The following is an 18,895-nucleotide window of genomic DNA, read 5'->3' as shown; positions in this document are numbered from 1 at the left end:
TGGTTTCCTTGAAGTGGACTATGGGGTCAAAAGTATACTGTTTCTAAGGTACCGATATGAAGGATCAGATTCAGTAAATATATGTTTGAGGAAACATGTATTTACATGTAGGTTGCCTGGGAAGTCTTTTCAAGTGCCTTTGCTAGAATTTCCATTTCTGACTTATTGCATCAGGTCCAATGGGGTGGGACCCACTTCTCCAGGAGATTCTGATCTGCAACCCAGCTATGAATCATTAGCCAAATTTCTTCTGTACCCATAATGCAGGTTTTCAAAAATAAAAGAAGCCCTGAGAACTGCACACTGTTGATTGTCCCAATCCTCTGACCAGTTCCAAGCAGACAGGTCCTGCTAGTTCCCTTGCTGTGAGCAACATGGTCTATGGCAAAGTGGGCTTACCATCACCTGGATCCTTCAGTGGATTTTTTTCCCTCATAAAATCTGGTCTTCCCTTTCTTGTTCTTGAAGAGTTGACTGTTTCGAACCCGCCCTTGGTGGGGAGGAAACCGAGGTTTCTGTTAGCTTTGTGACTTGCCCTAGTTTTATTATACCTGCTCACTAGGGCCAGAGCAAAACCAGGCCTCTGACCTCTCAGATAATTTTTCTACCTCCTTCAGTGGCCTCATTTCAACATTTTTGATCAGTCATGATTCAAGAAGCCAAATGTAATCATATATGCCAAATATACTCAGACTCTCTGAAACAGGGACAGGCCTCAACATGTCCGGGCAGGCCATGTCCATCACAGGAGACCCGGGTTTTATTGCCTGTGGCCAAGCTCAGTTCTATCCCTGGGAGGAGGAAGGGCAGCCAAAAGTCCTCATTTGGGACAATGGGACTCTGATCTCTAAAGAAATATGATTATATGGTGCATTTTAAACCACTGCAGTGTAGTGTGGTAACTGGGTAACAGTTGCTAAGAGTTTTGATGTTAGATGTGTAGGGCAGGTTCCCAAATCTAGGTTTAACTTGCAAAGACACTCGTGAGGTCTTCATATGAGTCAGTTCAGTTCAGTCACTCAGTCATGTCCGACTCTTTGCGACCCCATGAATTGCAGCACTCCAGGCCTCCCTGTCCATCACCAACTCCCAGAGTTCACTCAAACTCATGTCCATCGAGATGGTGATGCCATCCGGCCATCTCATCCTCTGTCATCCCCTTCTCCTCCTGCCCTCAATCCCTCCCAGCATCAGAGTCTTTTCCCATGAGTCAACTCTTTGCCTGAGGTGGCCAAAGTACTGGAGTTTCAGCTTTAGCATCATTCTTTTCAAAGAAATCCCAGGGCTGATCTTCAGAATGGACTGGTTGGATCTCCTTGCAGTCCAAGGGACTCTCAAGAGTCTTCTCCAACACCACAGTTCAAAAGCATCAATTCTTCAGCATTCAGCTTTCTTCACAGTCCAACTCTCACATCCATAATGGCTACTGGAAAAACCATAGCCTTGACTAGATGAACCTTTGTTGGCAAAGTAATGTCTCTGCTTTTGAATATGCCATCTAGGTTGGTCCTAACTTTCCTTCCAAGGAGTAAGCGTCTTTTAATTTCATGGCTGCAGTCACCATCTGCAGTGATTTTGGAGCCCCCCAAAATAAAGTCTGACATTGTTTCCATTGTTTCCCCATCTATTTGCCATGAAGTGATGGGACCGGATGCCATGATCCTCATTTTCTGAATGTTGAGCTTTAAGCCAACTTTTTCACTTTCCACTTTCACTTTCATCAAGAGGCTTTTTAGTTCCTCTTCACTTTCTGCCATAAGGGTGGTGTCATCTGCCTATCTGAGGTTATTGATATTTCTCCCAGCAATCTTGATTCCAGCTTGTGCTTCTTCCAGCCCAGCGTTTCTCATGATGTACTCTGCATAGAAGTTGAATAAGCAGGGTGACAATATACAGCCTTGACGTACTCCTTTTCCTATTTGGAGCCAGTCTGTTGTTCCATGTCCAGTTCTAACTGTTGCTTCCTGACCTTTTTCAAGAGGCAGATCAGGTGGTCTGGTATTCCCATCAGTTTCAGAATTTTCCACAGTTTATTGTGATCCACACAGTCAAAGGCTTAAAGCTAATTTCAGGGAGAGTGTTGGTGAGGAAAAGGGTATGTGGAGCCAACAAGACAGGTACCACCTCCGTTATCGTTGGTCCAGCCATAGGAAGCATCAGGACACTGGCTGCCTTCCTGGCACCCAGTCTCAGACCTCAGTTGCCTTTGTGGTTGTGCTGGTACAGTGGAGGTCAAGGGCTTCTTTTTTTTTTTCTTCTTACTACTGTAAAGTATAAATCAGTTCAGTTGCTCAGTCATGTCCAACTCTTTGCAACCCCATGGACTGCAGCACGCCAGGCCTCCCTGTTCATCACCAACACCCAGAGTCTATTCAAACTCATGTCCATTGAGTCAGTGATGCCATCCAACCATCTCATCGTCTGTCGTCCCCTTCTGCTCACACCTTCAATCTTTCCCAGCATCAGGGTCTTTTCAAATGAGTCAGTTCTTCATATCAGGTGGCCAAAGTATTGGAGTTTCAGCTTCAACAAGCAAATTAGGTTTTATTTAAACTCAGTAATTCCCTCTCCTTATGAAAAGCCCTTATTTTCTGCACTGTGCCTGTCAAGATTATGTCTTTCAACTTGGCGTTCAAGTAAACATCCTGAGAGTAAATCTTGTTTTCCTAAAGTTTAAAAAAATACGTGGAAAGCTAATTGTAGACTGGGAAGGATAGTGAAAAGAAAAAGAAAAGCATAAATTTCCCCGGGATTCTAACTTTTAAAAATTACATGCAACTTTTAAATCTCAAGGCTCTGAGATAAAAGGCACATTAATTTACTTATGCTGAATTAATTTTCAGAACTTTGTCACAGAGCCACTTATATTTAGTATCAAGGCATAATATATATCCAGCATACACAGGGAACTCTCAAATCTTAGTTACCAATATGATAAAATTTAAAACATGGTATTAAATGTGCTCTATATTTAGATGAACTTGGTAAGTTACAAACATAGTTTGGCAACATAGGGTCAAAGACTAACAATGTAGTAGTCAGTTTATCAGTAACATTTTAAACAGTTTTTTATTCTCAAATTCAGTTTTTTGGTTAAATTACAGTCACTGAAACATCCTTTTTTCTTTCCTCCATGTTATACGTATTCTTTCCCAGATGGACAGAAGCAGTTTAAACAACTACTATTATTTACAGGGCTTAGAACAAGGTGGGATGTGTGTGTGCATGCAGGGCTGGTCAGGGGTGTGTGGAGGACAGGGAGAGAAGACATCTGGGGAGTATTTTCAAGCTCCCACTGGCTGGAAGTAGTGCATTTGATTCCCTGTGAGTGTAGTGCTCAGTGGCAGCTAAACTTGGGATTCTTTATACCTTAAGCCGAGGCTGGATGGGAGTGGAGGAGTGGGAGAGGGCGTGTTTGGAAATGCTGTGACCTAGAGAAGGGCCTGCTTTGTGTCACTCTCCTGAACATATTCGTGGCTCAAGTCTATGCTGTACCCTGGCTTATTTGAAATACAATTTCTTTTTCTCCATTGATTTAAACTGTTCTTGAGTCTTGATCAAAGTACTGCCTCCTCCACAGACACCTCCTTAACTTCTTAGTCTTTCCTGTTTCCCCCTTTTCTGAATCAGAGAAGCTTCTTAGAATATTAGGGTTAGAGGGACTTCTGAGCTATCATCGTGCTGGAGGAAAACCCGGCATTCCCATGTATCAAGTTTGTAGAACGTGGCTCAGTCCAGTCTTAAAACAGTTTAATTGTTTGGTGTGGGTTTGGCTTACTTCCCCAGCTGTATTTGGTACTCTCTGAGGAAGGGACTATGTCACACACTTCTTTTGCATATTTCATAAACCTATAGCCTGTAGTTGTTGTTCAGTCACTAAGTCATGTCTGACTCTTGCAAACCCATGGATTGCACCATGGCAGGCTTCCCTGTCCTTCATTATCTCTTGGAGTTTGCTCAACTCATGTCCATTGAGTTGGTGATGCCATCCAACCATTTCATCCTCTGTTGCAGTCTTCTCAGGCCCTCAATCTTTCCCAGCAACAGTGTCTTTTCCAATGAGTTGGCTCTTCATATCAGGTGGCCAAAATATTGGAGCTTCAGCATCAGTCCTTCCAATGAATATTCAGAGTTGATTTCCTTTAGGCTTGACTGGTTTGATCTCCTTGCTGTTCTTGGAACTTTTAAGAGTCTTCTCCAGCACCACAATTTGAAAGCATCAATTCTTCGACACTCTTTATGGTCCAAATCTCACATCATACATGACTACTGGAAAAACCACAGCTTTGACTATAGGGACCTTTGTTGGCAAACTGATGTCTCTGCTTTTTAATATGCTGTCTAGGTTTGTCATGGCTTTTCTTCCAAGGAGCAAGTGTCTTTTAATTTCATGGCTGCAGTCAACATCTGCAATAATTTTGGAGCCCAGGAAAATAAAATCTGTCACTATTTCCACTTTTTTCCACATCTATTTGCCATGAAGTCATGGGACCGGATGCCATGATCTTAGTTTTTTGAATGGTTTTAAGCCAGCTTTTTCACCCTCCTCTTTCACCCTCATGAAAATGCTCTTTAGTTACTCTTCACTTCCTGCCATTAGAGTAGTATCATCTGCATACCTGAGATTGTTGATACTTATCCCAGCAATCTTGATTCCAGCTTGTAATTCATCCAGCCTGCATTTCTCATGATGTACTCTGCATAGAAGTTAAATGAACAGGGTGACAATATACAGCATTGATGTACTGCTTTACCAATTTTGAACCAATCAGTTGTTCCATGTCCGAATCTCACAATATGCTTCTTGACCTGCATATAGGTTTCTCAGGAGATAGGTAAGGTGGTTTGGTATTCCCATCTCCAAGAATTTTCCACAGTTTGATGTGACCCACACAGTCAAAGGTTTTAGTGTAGTCTATGAAGCAGAAGTAGATGTTTTTTTAGAATTCCCTTGCTTTTTCTATGATCCAACAAATGTTGACAATTTGATCTTTAGATCCTCTGCCTTTTCTAAATCCAGCTTGTACGCCTGGAAGTTCTTGGTTCATGTACTGTTGAAGCCTGGCTTGGAGGATTTTGAGCATGTCCATGCTAGCATGTGAAATAAGCACGATTATATGGTAGTTTGTACATTCTTTAGCACTGCCATTCTTTGGTATTGGAATGACAACTGACCTTTTCCAGTCCTGTGGCCACTGCTGGGTTTTCCAAATTTGCTAACAAACAGAGTGCAACACTTTAACAGCATCATCTTTTAGAATTTGAAATATCTCAACTGGAATTCCATCACCTCCACTAGCTTTGTTCATAGTGATGCTTCGTAAGGCCCACTTGACTTCATACTCCAGGATGTCTCTCCTATGGTATGAGAGCAATCCTACCATTGTGGTTATCCAGGTCCTTAAGACATTATTTGTATAGTTCTTTTGTGTATTCTTGCCACTTCTTAATCTGTTCTGCTTCTGTTAGGTCCATGCTGTTTCGGTCCTTTATTGTATCCATCATTGCATGAAATGTTCCGTTGGTTATCTCCAACTTTCTTAAAGAGATCTGTTGTCTTTCCTATTCCACTGTTTTCCTCTATTTCTTTGCATGGTTCACTTAAGAAGGCTTTCTTACCTCTCCTTGCTATTCTTTGGAACTCTGCATCCCCTTTCTCCTTTGCCTTTCACTTTTCTTCTTTTCTCAGCTGTTTGTAAGGCCTCCTCAGATAACCACTTTGCCTTCTTGCATTTGTTTTTCTTGGGGCTGTGTTTGGTCCCTGCCTCCTTTACCATGTTAAGAACCACCATTCATAGCTCTTCAGGCACTCTAGTGGGTCCTCGGAGAATGCTTTCGGCTCTGGTAGCACTTTTCTGTGAAATGCACTGGCCAGGATAGATACCCTGAGGCTGTTGGTTGTGGCACCAACCAGTAACAACCTGAGTGCCCAGCTATGAGAATAATGGAATATATTGTGATTTGTCTGTATTGTGGAGTGCTATATAGCTATGAAAAGAAATGAGTTAATCCTATAGCTGGTGACTTGGGGGATGTCCTCACTGTATTATTGTTCTTGTAAATACGAAGATACGGGAACAGTAAAATCCCACCTTTGAGATAACTCTGTTGCATCCTATATCTGTATCTATGTTTTGATAATATCAGCAAGGACTTGGGGAAAGATGTGGAAGAATACACATTAGATTGTTACTTCTGTCTTTGTGTTGCTGCAACAAGAGAGCTACTAAGATCAAATACCAGCAAATATAAGACAAAGAGCAAATGCACAGAGGTTTTAATGTGTTAGAAAGTCCTTTTCTTGTAATACTTCTATTTTTTACCCTTTGCATGATTGAAAAAAAAAATGAATTTTATTCTTTGACTAAATTTTAGAACTAGGAAATAAAGACAGCATTATACTTGAGTCTTTCTCATTTTTGTTTTTTGAGCTTATGATATAAAGATAAGTTCTTTTTTCACCAAAACCTAAATTACAGACGTAGCACCAAAACCGAAAGCATGATGCTCTGGTTTCTGTGGTAGAGAGGGGAGAGAAGTAGCACGTTGTTCAGATTCAGGATGCTAACAGACTCAAGAGCCCTAGGAACTTCCTGTCCCAGAGCTGAAGAGAACAGAGTAGGCAACTGGACATGCTTGCGCAAGTAGAAAAGTAAAGAAAGCGAATGCTACAGAATTTCCGCTACTCCTCTGCAGATGATCAGGGCAACTCCGCTCCAGAGCCCTGCATTTCACCTGGGAAGTTGGTGAGAGTCTTTCTGAATGGAGACCGCCATGCTGGAGCTGGCTAGCTCTTATTGCATTAAAGGTGGAGATAGTTTTTAGGGACTGATAGGTAAAAGAGCTGAGTCAGGACACCAGCCCCAGGACATATTGCCCAGCCTGTTGTTGTGGTCTCCTAACTTACCTCTCTGGTCTTTTCTTCCACTTTATCATACAAATCCATTTCCAGAGTGATTGTTTTAAAGCACAACTCTTAGATAATTCCCCTGCTCAAAAAACATATATGACTCCCCAGCTGTAAAGAAGAGAGTCCAGATCTCTAGACCTGGTGTTCAGAACCTTCTTGGATAGGGTCCCAGTGTACTTCTCAGTTTCCCTCCTGTCTCTCAGGCTCCAGCTACGTAAACCTGTTCCCTGTGTGCGTTTAGTCTTCTGCTCATGTTCTGAGGTAGGAGCACTCCCTCCCCATTTCATCCATCTCTACCTGTTTAAATCCTTTCCAACCTTTATTTCAAAGGCCACATCTTTCAGGAAGCCAAATGCGACATCTCCCCCTTCTTCATGTACTTCTCCTATGGTATCTACCTTACATTCAAGTTGTATTCTTCCCTTTCCATCTTGGTAATTTCATCAAGGAAGAAACTGGTGTATCTCAGTGTCAGAATTTGTTACCCTTGGTAAATTTCTTAACGTTTAATCAATCTTTGTTGAATTGAATGTAATTGTTATCTGATGTACCAGATTAATTTTTAAAAATCATTTCATTCATTTCTTGTTGGTGGGGTGCTGTGCAGAGAAATAAAGGAAATATGAACAGAGTTAGTATCCCAGCAAGGAAATATGATATGACTCTTTGTTTTTGCGAAAGTTCCCATTTTATATTATCTAATGTTTTCCAGTATCTTGGACTCTTTTCTTCCTGCTGTCTTATCATTTCCATTGGATATCTGTCATGGAATGCCCTTGCTATGACATCGGATGGGGAAGTGGAAATATGCTTCCTGGAAGACTACCCTGACAGGGTCCCTATTTGATTTGCATTCCTTGTAACCTTCCTGGTTTTGTGGGCAGCAGGGGACCCTCCAAGCACCTCAGGCAGAGACTAGTGGAGGTCCAGGTCAATGCACTGCCCTAGATTTGAACAGCCAAGGCTAGGAAGGTGACTCCATTTTGCACATCTCCATAATCTCCCATCTGGTTCTCTGTGGAGAAGTAGTGAGAGTTTTACTGCTGTCTTCCTTTCCAAGGAATTCTGTGGAATTCCAAGAAAAGGAACTACAGAAAGGAAGGAGAGGTTTAAAAGGAAATTCCCCTGGACTTTGGAAAGACTTAACTGGGCAAAAGGTGACTTTTGAGAGAATTCAGGTTCTAACAAATTAGACAAACCCAACTTGGAATTTGCCTGAGCCATGAATAACTTTATGTGATTGAGTTGAATAACTTTATGTGATTGAGTTAATTCATTATATCTCATAATGTGGTCATTCTACCCTCCTCCAAATATAACAAGAAATTGCCACCTTCCTGCTGAATGCCTTTTATTTCTCCACATTGATTTTGTTTTTTAAAGGATGATTGAATTGGTTTATTTAGATTCCAATTGCCAGTAATTCTCAAGTTATAATTACTCTAGATCACAAGAGAATATTACTGTAATTTATGTTCTGTCATATTTTTTCTTTAATAATACTATTTTATCACTGTCCTTATTATGATAAGAAATGTATATATCAAATATTAGTAAAATCGTTATGCTTTACAATGCATCCTAAAACTGAGAACCACCTTCTGTATCTGAACAAAGAAATTACACTGAATACACTTATTACCCTAGAAAATCATCTTCTGGCCATATATATGTTTTTCCTCCACAAAGGTCACTAAAATGGCTTTCATTTCAGTGATTAACATTTTAAAATCACTGGTTGTATTTAAAACCACATAAATTCAATATGCTATAAGATACAGTTATACAAAGAATGTTAACAAAACTAAGATAGGAAATAAAACCTCTATAAAAATTTCTCAAAACAGGAAACTGTTGTAGAAGTATATTGTTGTTCTTTCTGTTTCACTAAAATTACGTTGGTTTAAATATGCTGCATACGCTAACCTCTTGGATCTATTGTGCTCTTGCTTAAAATAACTTTCTTTAAATGTTAACTCCTGAACACTGTTTAATTAACTTAGCTCAAGTTGAGATTTGATCTCAAGCCATTTCAAACTAGACAGAGTGAAGAAAGATGTGGGTAATTGGCAGCAGATCCCAATACAAATATGGCATTTGGCAAAGTATGTCTGTGTTGTTTTGCTTTGCTTTTCTCTTTATGGTTGTGGCCTATTTTTGAAATGCTGTGATTTAAATTCAGTGCTCAAGTGACAAGTCTGACAAAACAGAACTTATTTCCATGGAGGTTCTGTTGGGGTGGAGATGGAAGTGTTCCAGGAACTAAAGGGAGTAACCTCGATTTCACCTGGAAGCAGTAGTGTGTTGGGGACAGGAGATTTGGGCTATATATAAAGAAGAGAGGAAAATTGCCAAGATGCGGAGCCAAATTTGCATCCAGGAATAGAGCAACATCAAAGAAGTGAAAACAGAATCTGTCCCTGTAAGCTGTAACTGGGGAGCCCAAGATACATGGAGATGGGAAAGTTCTCTCCTGGGATGCCTGGATTGCCGAGATAGTGTTCTAACTGGGTTCTCTTAACGCCTTCTTCTCCTTGAACGCCCACCCACAGTGTGGCCAGGTTAACTGCAAAGACTGTGCCGTTTTCTTGCTCAAGACCTTCAGTTCCTGTTTACTCAGAAGATTAGGTTAAAACTCTTTCTGTTGGCATTGTGCTCCCTCCACTCTGTTGCTTTTTCTAACCCCACTGTCTACCGTTCTCCAACATGAAAGATGTACTCTCCACAGTCTTCACAGTCTCATTCAAAATCTAGCTTACACCTCCCTTCTCATTCTTTCTGAGAATTCAGTTCACAGAGAGTGCCCTCCCCAGGTTTGAGATTGTTCCTATTTGTTTTCTAACTTTTGGCAAGATTGTTTCATTGTTAGTCATTGTGTTAGGAGTACTGTATCTAGAAATATATACACATATATAGTCATTATATGGTGTATATATACATATATAGAGAGAATAGAAATGATAATATTTTCCCTTAGTGAGTTATAAAGTTGTAAATTTCTCCATAGAAAGTTCATTGAAATTGAGGGTGAATTACTGGTTCTTATATCCTTGGACTTTACTTTCACCACCAGACATGAAACCATTTAGCTCAGATTGGGACTGCAACCCTCATGGCTGGGACTCGAACCCAGCCAAAACCCTGCTAATGAGTGGGAGGATTATTCCAACTATTTTTGGGAAAGTGAAAGTGAAGTCGCTCAGTTGTGTCCGACTCTTTGCTGTAGCCTACCACGCTCCTCCGTCCACGGGATTTTCCAGGCAAGAGTACTGGAGTGGGTTGCCATTTCCTTCTCCAGGGGCTCTTCCCTACCTAGGGATCAAACCCGGGTCTCCCGCGTTGTAGGCAGATGCTTTACCATCTGAGCCACCAGGGAAGTCTTAATATTTATTGTATTAATATGACATGTGAGAGAGAAAGTACTGAACTGAGAGAATCTGGAAAACTAAATTCTAGTCTCAACTTTGCCACTAACAGGCAAATCACTTGACCCCCCTCACAGCTCCAAACAGGGAATTAATCTCCTTTATGACCATCAGGAAAATATAAAGGAAAGTGAAACCATGTTTGTTTATAATAACCTTAAACAGTAAAGTTTCATGTCCCATCCAGAAGACATAAATATGGGGCACAGCTGGATGAGTCAAGAGAGATGATGTATTGTTCAGGTGAGTCGCTGTTATTTTGGTTTTATAGATTAGACCTCTGAGTACAGTGAGTCTGTGCAGCATTTTTGAGGTTTCCCAGGATAACAAAGGCCAAATGAGACTCAGTGTGATTCTTTCTCCCTTTCCTGTAAATAAACACTTTTTTCCCCAGTATGAAGGGTCCCTCTGCTTTACTGGTGGTGTTGAGTGGGTTATAATCCTAACTTGACTTATTTGTTCTGTAATTTTTAAGGAAATCTCCCTGAATCCCATACACTTGTCTGTGAAAGCTTTTGAGCTTATTACCTCAAAAATCAACACTAATCACTATTTTTTATTGAGCATTGGCCTTGTACAGGAGATATGGCATATGTTATGTCATTTCTTAAATGTATCTTATAAAATGGCCCAGTTCAGTTCAGTCTCTCAGTCATGTCCGACTCTTTACAACCCATGGGCTTGTAGCTCACCAGGCTTGCCTTTTCCATCACCAACTCTTGGAGCTTGCTCAAACTCATGTCCATCCAGTCGGTGACGCCATGCAACCATCTTATCCTTCGTCAACCCCTTCTCCTCCTGCCTTCAGTCTTTCCTAGCATCAGGGTCTTTTCCAGTGTTGGTTCTTCTCATCAGATGGCCAAAGGATTGGAGCTTCAACTTCAGCGTCAGTCCTTCCAATGCATATTCAGGACTGATTTCCTTCAGAATGGACTGGTTGGATCTCCTTGCAGTCCAAGGGACTCTCAAGAGTCTTCTCCAACAACACAGTTTAAAAGCATCAATTCTTTGGTGTTCAGCTTTCTTTATGGTTCAACTCTTAACACTAATACATGACTACTGGAAAAACCATAGCTTTGACTAGATGGACCTTTGTCAGCAAAGCAATGTCTCTGCTTTTTAATATGCATCTAGGTTGGTCATAGCTTTCCTTCCAAGGAGCAAGCATCTTTTAATTTCATGGCTGCAGTCGCCATCTGCAGTGATTTTGGAGCCCCCAAAAATTAAGTGTGTCACTCTTTCTACTGTTTCCCCATCTATTTGCCATGAAGTGATGGGACCAGATACCATGATCTTAGTTTTCTGAATGTTGAGTTTTAAGCCAGCTTTTTCACTGTCCTCGTTCACTTTCATCAAGAGGCTCTTTAGTTGTTCTTTGCTTTCTGCCATAAGGGTGGTGTCATCTGCCTATCTGAGGTTATTGATATTTCTTGCAGCAACCTTGATTCCAGCTTGTGTTTCATCCAGCCCAGTGTTTCTCATGATGTACTCTGCATAGAAGTTAAATAAGCAGGGTGACAGTATACAGCCTTGATGTACTCGTTTACCTATTTGGAACCAGTCTGTTGTTCCATGTCCAGTTCTAACTGTTGCTTCTGGGCCTGCATACAGATTCCTCAGGAGGCAGGTAAGGTGGTCTGGTATTCCCATCTCTTTAAGAATTTCCCACAGTTTGTTGTGATCCACACGTTGAAGGCTTTGGCATAGTCCATGAAGCAGAAATGGATGTTTTTCTGAAACTCTTTTGCTTTTTCTATGATCCAGCGGATGTTGGCAATTTGATCTCTTGTTCCTCTACCTTTTCTGAATCCAGCTTGAACATCTGGAAGTTCTTGGTTCACGTACTGTTGGAGCCTTGCTTGTGGTTTCCTCATCTATAAAACAGGGTCATGTGATGACCCTGTTTTATAGATGAGGAAACCATGGCTAAGATTTAACCCAAAGTCTCTCTGATACCATACATGGGTCTCCCTCCTGTGGTAGAAGAAAGAGATCTCAGGTCCATAAAAATCAACATTGCTTCCAGATTGCAAGCTTACAGTTACTGTTGTTTCATCATTTCCTTTTACCTAACCTTTTGTAAGTATCTAGTAGAAAATTTGACACTTGGGTTTCATTTTTCCTCTGGCCAGCACTCCTGGTGAAGGTGCTAATAAGCACTCTTAAAGAGCAGAGAGATCTCTCTTTAAGGAGAGTCTCAGGAAAGGAAGGTGATGCAAAGGAAATGAATGTTCCAGAAACTGAATAACTGGTCCTTGAATAATTATATCATAGTCAATGCCTACGTGTCATAATCATTTTGGAAAAGGTTGGATAAATTAATTTTTCCATTTTCTGATTAACTGTAGTTCTTCTTTCACAAGTGTAAAGTTAATAAATCTCTACAATAGAGTACTACTGATACTTTGAGTTTTATGCTTTTTTCTGTTTTTAATAAAAAATTGGAAAGCTTGGGGCTGGTGCACTGGGATGACCCAGAGGGATGGTATGGGGAGGGAGGTGGGAGGGGGGTTCAGGATGGGGAACACGTGTACACCCGTGGTGGATGCATGTTGATGTATGGCAAAACCAATGCAATATTGTAAAGTAAAAAAAATAAAAGGAAAAGAAAAAAAATGGGAAATATTATGGACACTTTGTGGCATAGTTTGTAGGAGACATTTTCAGTCATGTAGTCTTGCATTAAAAATGTTTATGAGGATTCATAACTGTATATTTTGTACAGTTCTCAAGGGAAACAGATTCTGCTTTTACGATCATCATTGTCTTTCTATGATGGAGTGAACTTCTTCCCAAGTAAGGAGTGATCTATATTCAGGAAGCACTCAATGGCACTCTGTCAGCAGATCACACAGCCCGCAGGACCCACATGAATAGAGCTAACAAGTTTTGTCCATTAAATCTTGTGACTCGAGCAAATTTTTATTATCCTTTTGTAAAAATGCAAGCACTGCCTCACACAAAAACCAGTTGTTACCTAATGAAGTGTTTCAGCATGTTCATATAAGTTGATGGTTTCACATGGTCAGAGTATTGCTCTATCAGCTATTAGCTACTAATAACATGATCCCATCCTGCTTTAATGACATACTGTACTCAGAATACTTAAGTGTGGACAGATGTTTAGGAATATCATTTTTCCCTCTTGGCTATTGATTGATTCCCAAAACTCACTCCTGATTAGAATGCAAGATGTTTTCATTTAGACTTGGAATCTTTACTTATTCAGTCTAATCAGAAAAAGTCAAACAGCACACCAACAACTTGGAATGTAATGCTGGAGCATCTTCTTGGACTTCCTACCATGAGCTATATTTTCAGATGCTCAGCGACAGCCTCTGTCACTGCTTATCTTCCAAAGCCAACATATTAGAAAAGAATATGCAGCTCTGACAAAGTGAAATGCACTATACAGTGGTTTTAGCTAAAATCAAATTGTTAGTTTCAATAGAAGATTTTGGAGGGTGCTAACCGATGGGGATCTGTCCTTGCAAGGCAGGACTGAGTGGATCCTTTAAACCACCTGTGCTTTCCTCATAGTTGAACTTTATTCCTAAGCCAGAGGCATATCTGATACCACTAGCAGCACTTTTAAAAAGTGCAGTTGAGGAAATAATTGGATTTTGTACGTGAAGAAAATAATTCTTTAACACCTGAGTTTTAAATAGCTTTATTCTTCCTAAAAACCTGGACCCTTGGGGTCAATAGGAAAGTTTAAAAAATTTTTGTTTTGGGGTGTAATACAGGTTGTGTTTACTTATTACTAAGAATTCTCCCAGAAGCTTGAATCCTTTCATGTCTTGAATAAAGTGGATCCTCCAGCAACCCACTCCAGGATTCTTGCCTGCAGAATCCCATGGACAGAGAAGCCTGGTGGGCTACAGTCCATGGGGTCGCAAAGAGTCGGACACGACTGAGCGACTTCACTTACTTACCAGCTACCTTAATCACACAACTTGAATATTTACTCTTACCTCCCAGGTAACAAATTACCTTCTTGCTCCCCCTAGTGGAATTGTTACTCTACTCCACAGTTTGAGAATACTGTTGTCAGTACATTTATTTGATTTAGCATCTTATATTTGGGAATTGGATATTTTCCTCATTTATTCTCAAAGACTGAGAATAAAATAGAAAAATACTGTAGTGGGTGGGCTGATAGGGGATGTGGGTAGTGAAAGTGAAAGTGGCTTTTTGCGGATAGATTTTCACTTCCTAATGTCAGCAATGGCCACATTGTTCATAATGGTTGCCAAATTCAAGAGGTTTCTGCTCTACTCTTCTGTCTTACAGGGGTCAAATGTCATCAGGCTGGCAGACAGTCACGTCTAGAAGGCAGCTGTTCACACTTCTGGCAAGTGTGAACAGCCCTACCAGTTCACTCTTCTACCAATAGAGTGCTGGTAGTTGGTGGTATTGAAAGACAAGGATAGGTACCATCTGAATATTGGCCCCTACTTGTGCCATTGGTTAAGCAAGCCCAGGGAGCATCCTTCTGAATCTACATGAGGGACTGTGCCAGTATCCACAGCACATGGAAATAATTTCCAGTCTACAGCTGCTAAACATGCTAAAACAATTCTGGTAACTGAAGCTGCATATCTCTTTTTAAGAATTTAAATTTCTTTAGGGATTGATAACCAGTGGTTTCATGACATCAGAATCTCTCTCTTTTTCCTGCCACTATTTGTTTTCACAACTCTGACCCTTGTTAAAAATGTATTTATTCAAATTTGCACACAAAGGACTTGTATTTTGTATATACTAGCATTGAAATGGGTGAAACTTCTAAAAAAAATTGTTGTTCATGCCAAGGCTTGGGACTCTGTTCTTCTGCATGGAAGGCCCTATCAAGGTCAAGGCAAAAGATACAGTGATTTCCAAATAAATAGTCAACAGAGTATAAGTACTTGGTATTTATGAACAAGAGTACTGTAATTAGAATATTCCGTCTTTCTTAAAATCATGTAATAGAGACAGTATTTAGATATATCTTTTCCCAAATATTTATTCTCGGGGCAAGTGTTTGCCTCAGTTCAGTTCAGTCACTCAGTTGTGTCCGACTCTTTGCGACTCCATGAATCGAAGCACGCCAGGCCTGCCTGTCCATCATCAACTCCCAGAGTTCACTCAAACTCATGTCCATTGAGTCGGTGATGCCATCCAGCCATCTCATCCTCTGTCGTCCCCTTCTCCTCTTGCCCCCAATCCCTCCCAGCATCAGGATCTTTTCCAGTGAGTCAACTCTTCGCATGAGGTGGCCAAAGTACTGGAGTTTCAGCTTTAGCATCAGTCCTTCCAATGAACACCCAGGACTGATCTCCTTTAGGATGGACTAGTTGGACCTCGTTGCAGTCCAAGGGACTCCCAAGAGTCTTCTCCAACACCACAGTTCAAAAGCATCAATTCTTCAGCGCTCAGCTTTCTTCACAGTCCAACTCTCACATCAGTACATGACCATTGGAAAAACCATATCCTTGACTAGACAGACCTTAGTTGGCAAAGTAATGTCTCTGCTTTTTAATATGCTAGGGAAACATAAAACAGCAGGATCCAATTAAAATCCCAACAAAAGGGAATGTCAAAGTGTTATATGGGTGTGTTTTATTCGGAAGTGTAGAGAAAAAAAGAAATGCCTGTACTGTTTTTTGTGGGTTTTTTTAGAGAAGTACCACTAGCTCAAGAGTTATAGAAATTTAGTTTAAGAACTTCATCCATGCAAACACATGGCAAAGCATGTGTCTGAAGTTCTGATTTGGATCTCATAGTGCCTGGATTCACAGTTGTGAAAACAATGATGTCACAGTGGCCACACAGCCCAGCTGGGGCAGAAATGTCCGGTTAGCAAGACTTTGGAGAACCAGCACTTTTCTATTCCACAGGGAGTGGGAGGGATTTGTGTGTCAATCAGCATGTATCTCTGTGTATACAGACGTGAATGTAGATGCAGATGAGTACATACATGGGCAAAATGTAGCCATGTATATGTGGGTTTATTCATGTATACATGTGACTGAAAGAGTTACAATTGTCAGCTTCTTTCCAATGGATGCTAGGAATTTTGAGCATTGACAATACTCCCGAAAGCATCTTTTAGCAGAGCGAGACTGGGAGGCATTGAGGAAGTATGCATACCATTCTCTGCTGGGAATTCTCTGCATTGATGATAACCTTCCAGTGGGTCTCAGGGACTGGGCCTGGAGGTGTTGGGAAAGCTCTACATGCCACTCCCTGCTGAGGGCTGTGCTGGCATCCTTGTCTGGCAGCTTTGCAGGGTGGCTGTCCTTGGGTACATTCCAGCCATAGCTTGGAACCCTTGCCTTTCTTGAGTGGTGTGAGGACTGAATATCTGCGTGCATTCTTTCACTCAAGAGTGAAGAGAAGCTTTGCTTATCTAGCTGTGTTTCCTTAAAGTGACTAACCAGTGGTGCATTAAACTGGGGTGGGTTTGTTTCTCAGAATCTTAACTTCTCAACTGTTGATTGATCACTGTTGACTCAACACTAAAATCTCATCTGCCTCTGCTTGTCATCCCTGGGTTATTGGGGTTTGGTATTTGCTTTCTCTTAAGGTTCAAAAAGGCAGAAAAATATGCACAAGCATTTGGCAATAGGCACAGCAGATAGAGAATTATGAAGTAGATATACCAGAGTCAGATATTTTTGTTGAAATCCTGACTTTATATGACTGTCTGTTTTACTTGTAATATGGTCCTTGCCATGAGGCAGGGTATCTGGAGACGTGGCAGGTAGTCAGCAAGTGTAGGGAAGGAACTTATTATCTTGGGCAGAGTGTCTGCTCCCACCAACTGCTCAAACTTGCATTCTTTTCAAGACTTCTTTCCTGCTACTTAATTGTTGGTAATTTGAGAAACTATCTTTGAATCAGACACCTTGGCAAGAAGGTAGGATTAAGAGAGTATTTGGGACCAAAAAAAGATATACATCTGTCTACTTGCTGGACACTTTGATGGCAGAGGGAAAACTGTGGACAAATTCCTGACAGGTGGTAATACTTATCTGCAATTTAATATATATATATTTTTTGCTACGCCCTGCATCATGAGATATCTTAGTTTCCTGACCAGGGATTGAACCTGTGTCCCCTGTATTGGGAGCACAAAGTCTTAACCACTGGGCCACCAGGGAAGTCCCTAACATTTTTTTAAATATAATGTTTCCTTAAGTAATCTTACCATGTTCTACTGACAATACTTACATTGGTCCCCTAAAATAACAAGGAACATCATCAAAACATGTAAGAAAGGCAACAGGAAGGTAAAAAATAGAAAAGAAAGTTTGTAGGGAAAGTCAGGACTTAGAATTTCATATAGATTGCATAGAGATTGAGGCAGATAATTCTAACCATGTCACTTTAGGTCAGTGCTCACAGTTCCCGATAAGTAAGTGGGTGATTATTAGAAGTCTGGGTTTTCTGATCCCACCCCAGAATCTGCAGGGAAGGGTTCTGGGAATATTGTTTTAGTAAGCATCTTAGGCGATACTTACGATCAGACAAGTTTGGGAAACTGCCACCGTCCAATTGCCTGCTAGGACTAAAGTATTTCCAAAACTTATAAGTAAATATATGTGTGTTGTGTGTGCATGTGTGTTATTACCAAGGTTTTAAACTTTGAAAAAAAAATTGTCAAATACTCCATATTGACATCATAAACATTTCTTAGTGAAAACATCTGTTATTTGGATAGGGTTGTATGGCTTCCCATGTGGTGCTAGTGGTAAAGAACCCACCTGCCAATGCAGGAGACATAAAAGACCTGGATTCCTTCCCTGAATCAGGAAGATCCCCTGGAGGAGGGTATGGCTACCCACTCCAGTATTCTTCCCTAGAGAATCCCATAAACAGAGGAGCCTGGTGAGCTACAGTCCATGGAGTCGCAAAGAGTCAGACATGACTGAAGCGAATTAGCATACAGCATGTGGGGTTATAGAAGGTTTTCTCATATGTTATCTCAGTTGTTCCTAAAACCAACCCTTTGATGGGTTGGACAACAAAGATCATGTTTGGCCCCAGATTACACATAGCAAATGGGCTCAACGTGTAACTGGCAGGTGGCAGAACTGGCTTTCAACCGGATCCTTCACCAGGTGGGGGAGCCCAGCACCAACCCCAGAGCCCACCCCTTTTGCTCTTTTCTCCCACACCCTGGTCACCAGGTTGATGACAGCATTTCTAACATATCAGGCTCTTAGCATATCCACACCTTTCCACATTCTGATTCCCTGGCCACCATATCCTTCTTCTCTTTGCAAACTCACAGGCATTCATGAAGGTGCCTTCCATGAAGCTTTTCTGGACACTCTTCTCACTCTACCACCCAAGCAGAGCCAGTTTTTCTTTCAGCTGGCTTTCCATCAAGTTTATAAATCCTTCTACCACGTGCTGGGCTTGTTTAATCTAGGTGAGTTCAATGATACATGTTCAGTAATGCCTCCCTTCTTCCTCCCCACTCCACCGTTATACCACTTACTTTGAATAGATGGGAAGGTAATCACCTCTAAAACACTCAGTGCTCATTGGCTAAGCTTTGGGAAGTGTT

The 18,895-nt window shown here is 41.0% G+C and overlaps 1 protein-coding gene across 9 annotated transcripts in view; it reads left to right on the top strand.

Moving 5' to 3' along the window:
• The window catches only part of ANKRD44 (ankyrin repeat domain 44), a 312,052-nt gene that overhangs the window by 106,414 nt on the left and 186,743 nt on the right, over positions 1-18,895 (top strand). The gene's annotated exons all lie outside the window — the stretch shown is intronic.

The sequence above is a fragment of the Bos indicus x Bos taurus genome, chromosome 2 (assembly GCF_003369695.1).
Source record: "Bos indicus x Bos taurus breed Angus x Brahman F1 hybrid chromosome 2, Bos_hybrid_MaternalHap_v2.0, whole genome shotgun sequence".
NCBI lineage: Eukaryota > Metazoa > Chordata > Mammalia > Artiodactyla > Bovidae > Bos > Bos indicus x Bos taurus.
Note: the sequence above shows the minus strand (reverse complement) of the source record. Positions and strands in the feature narration are given on the sequence as shown.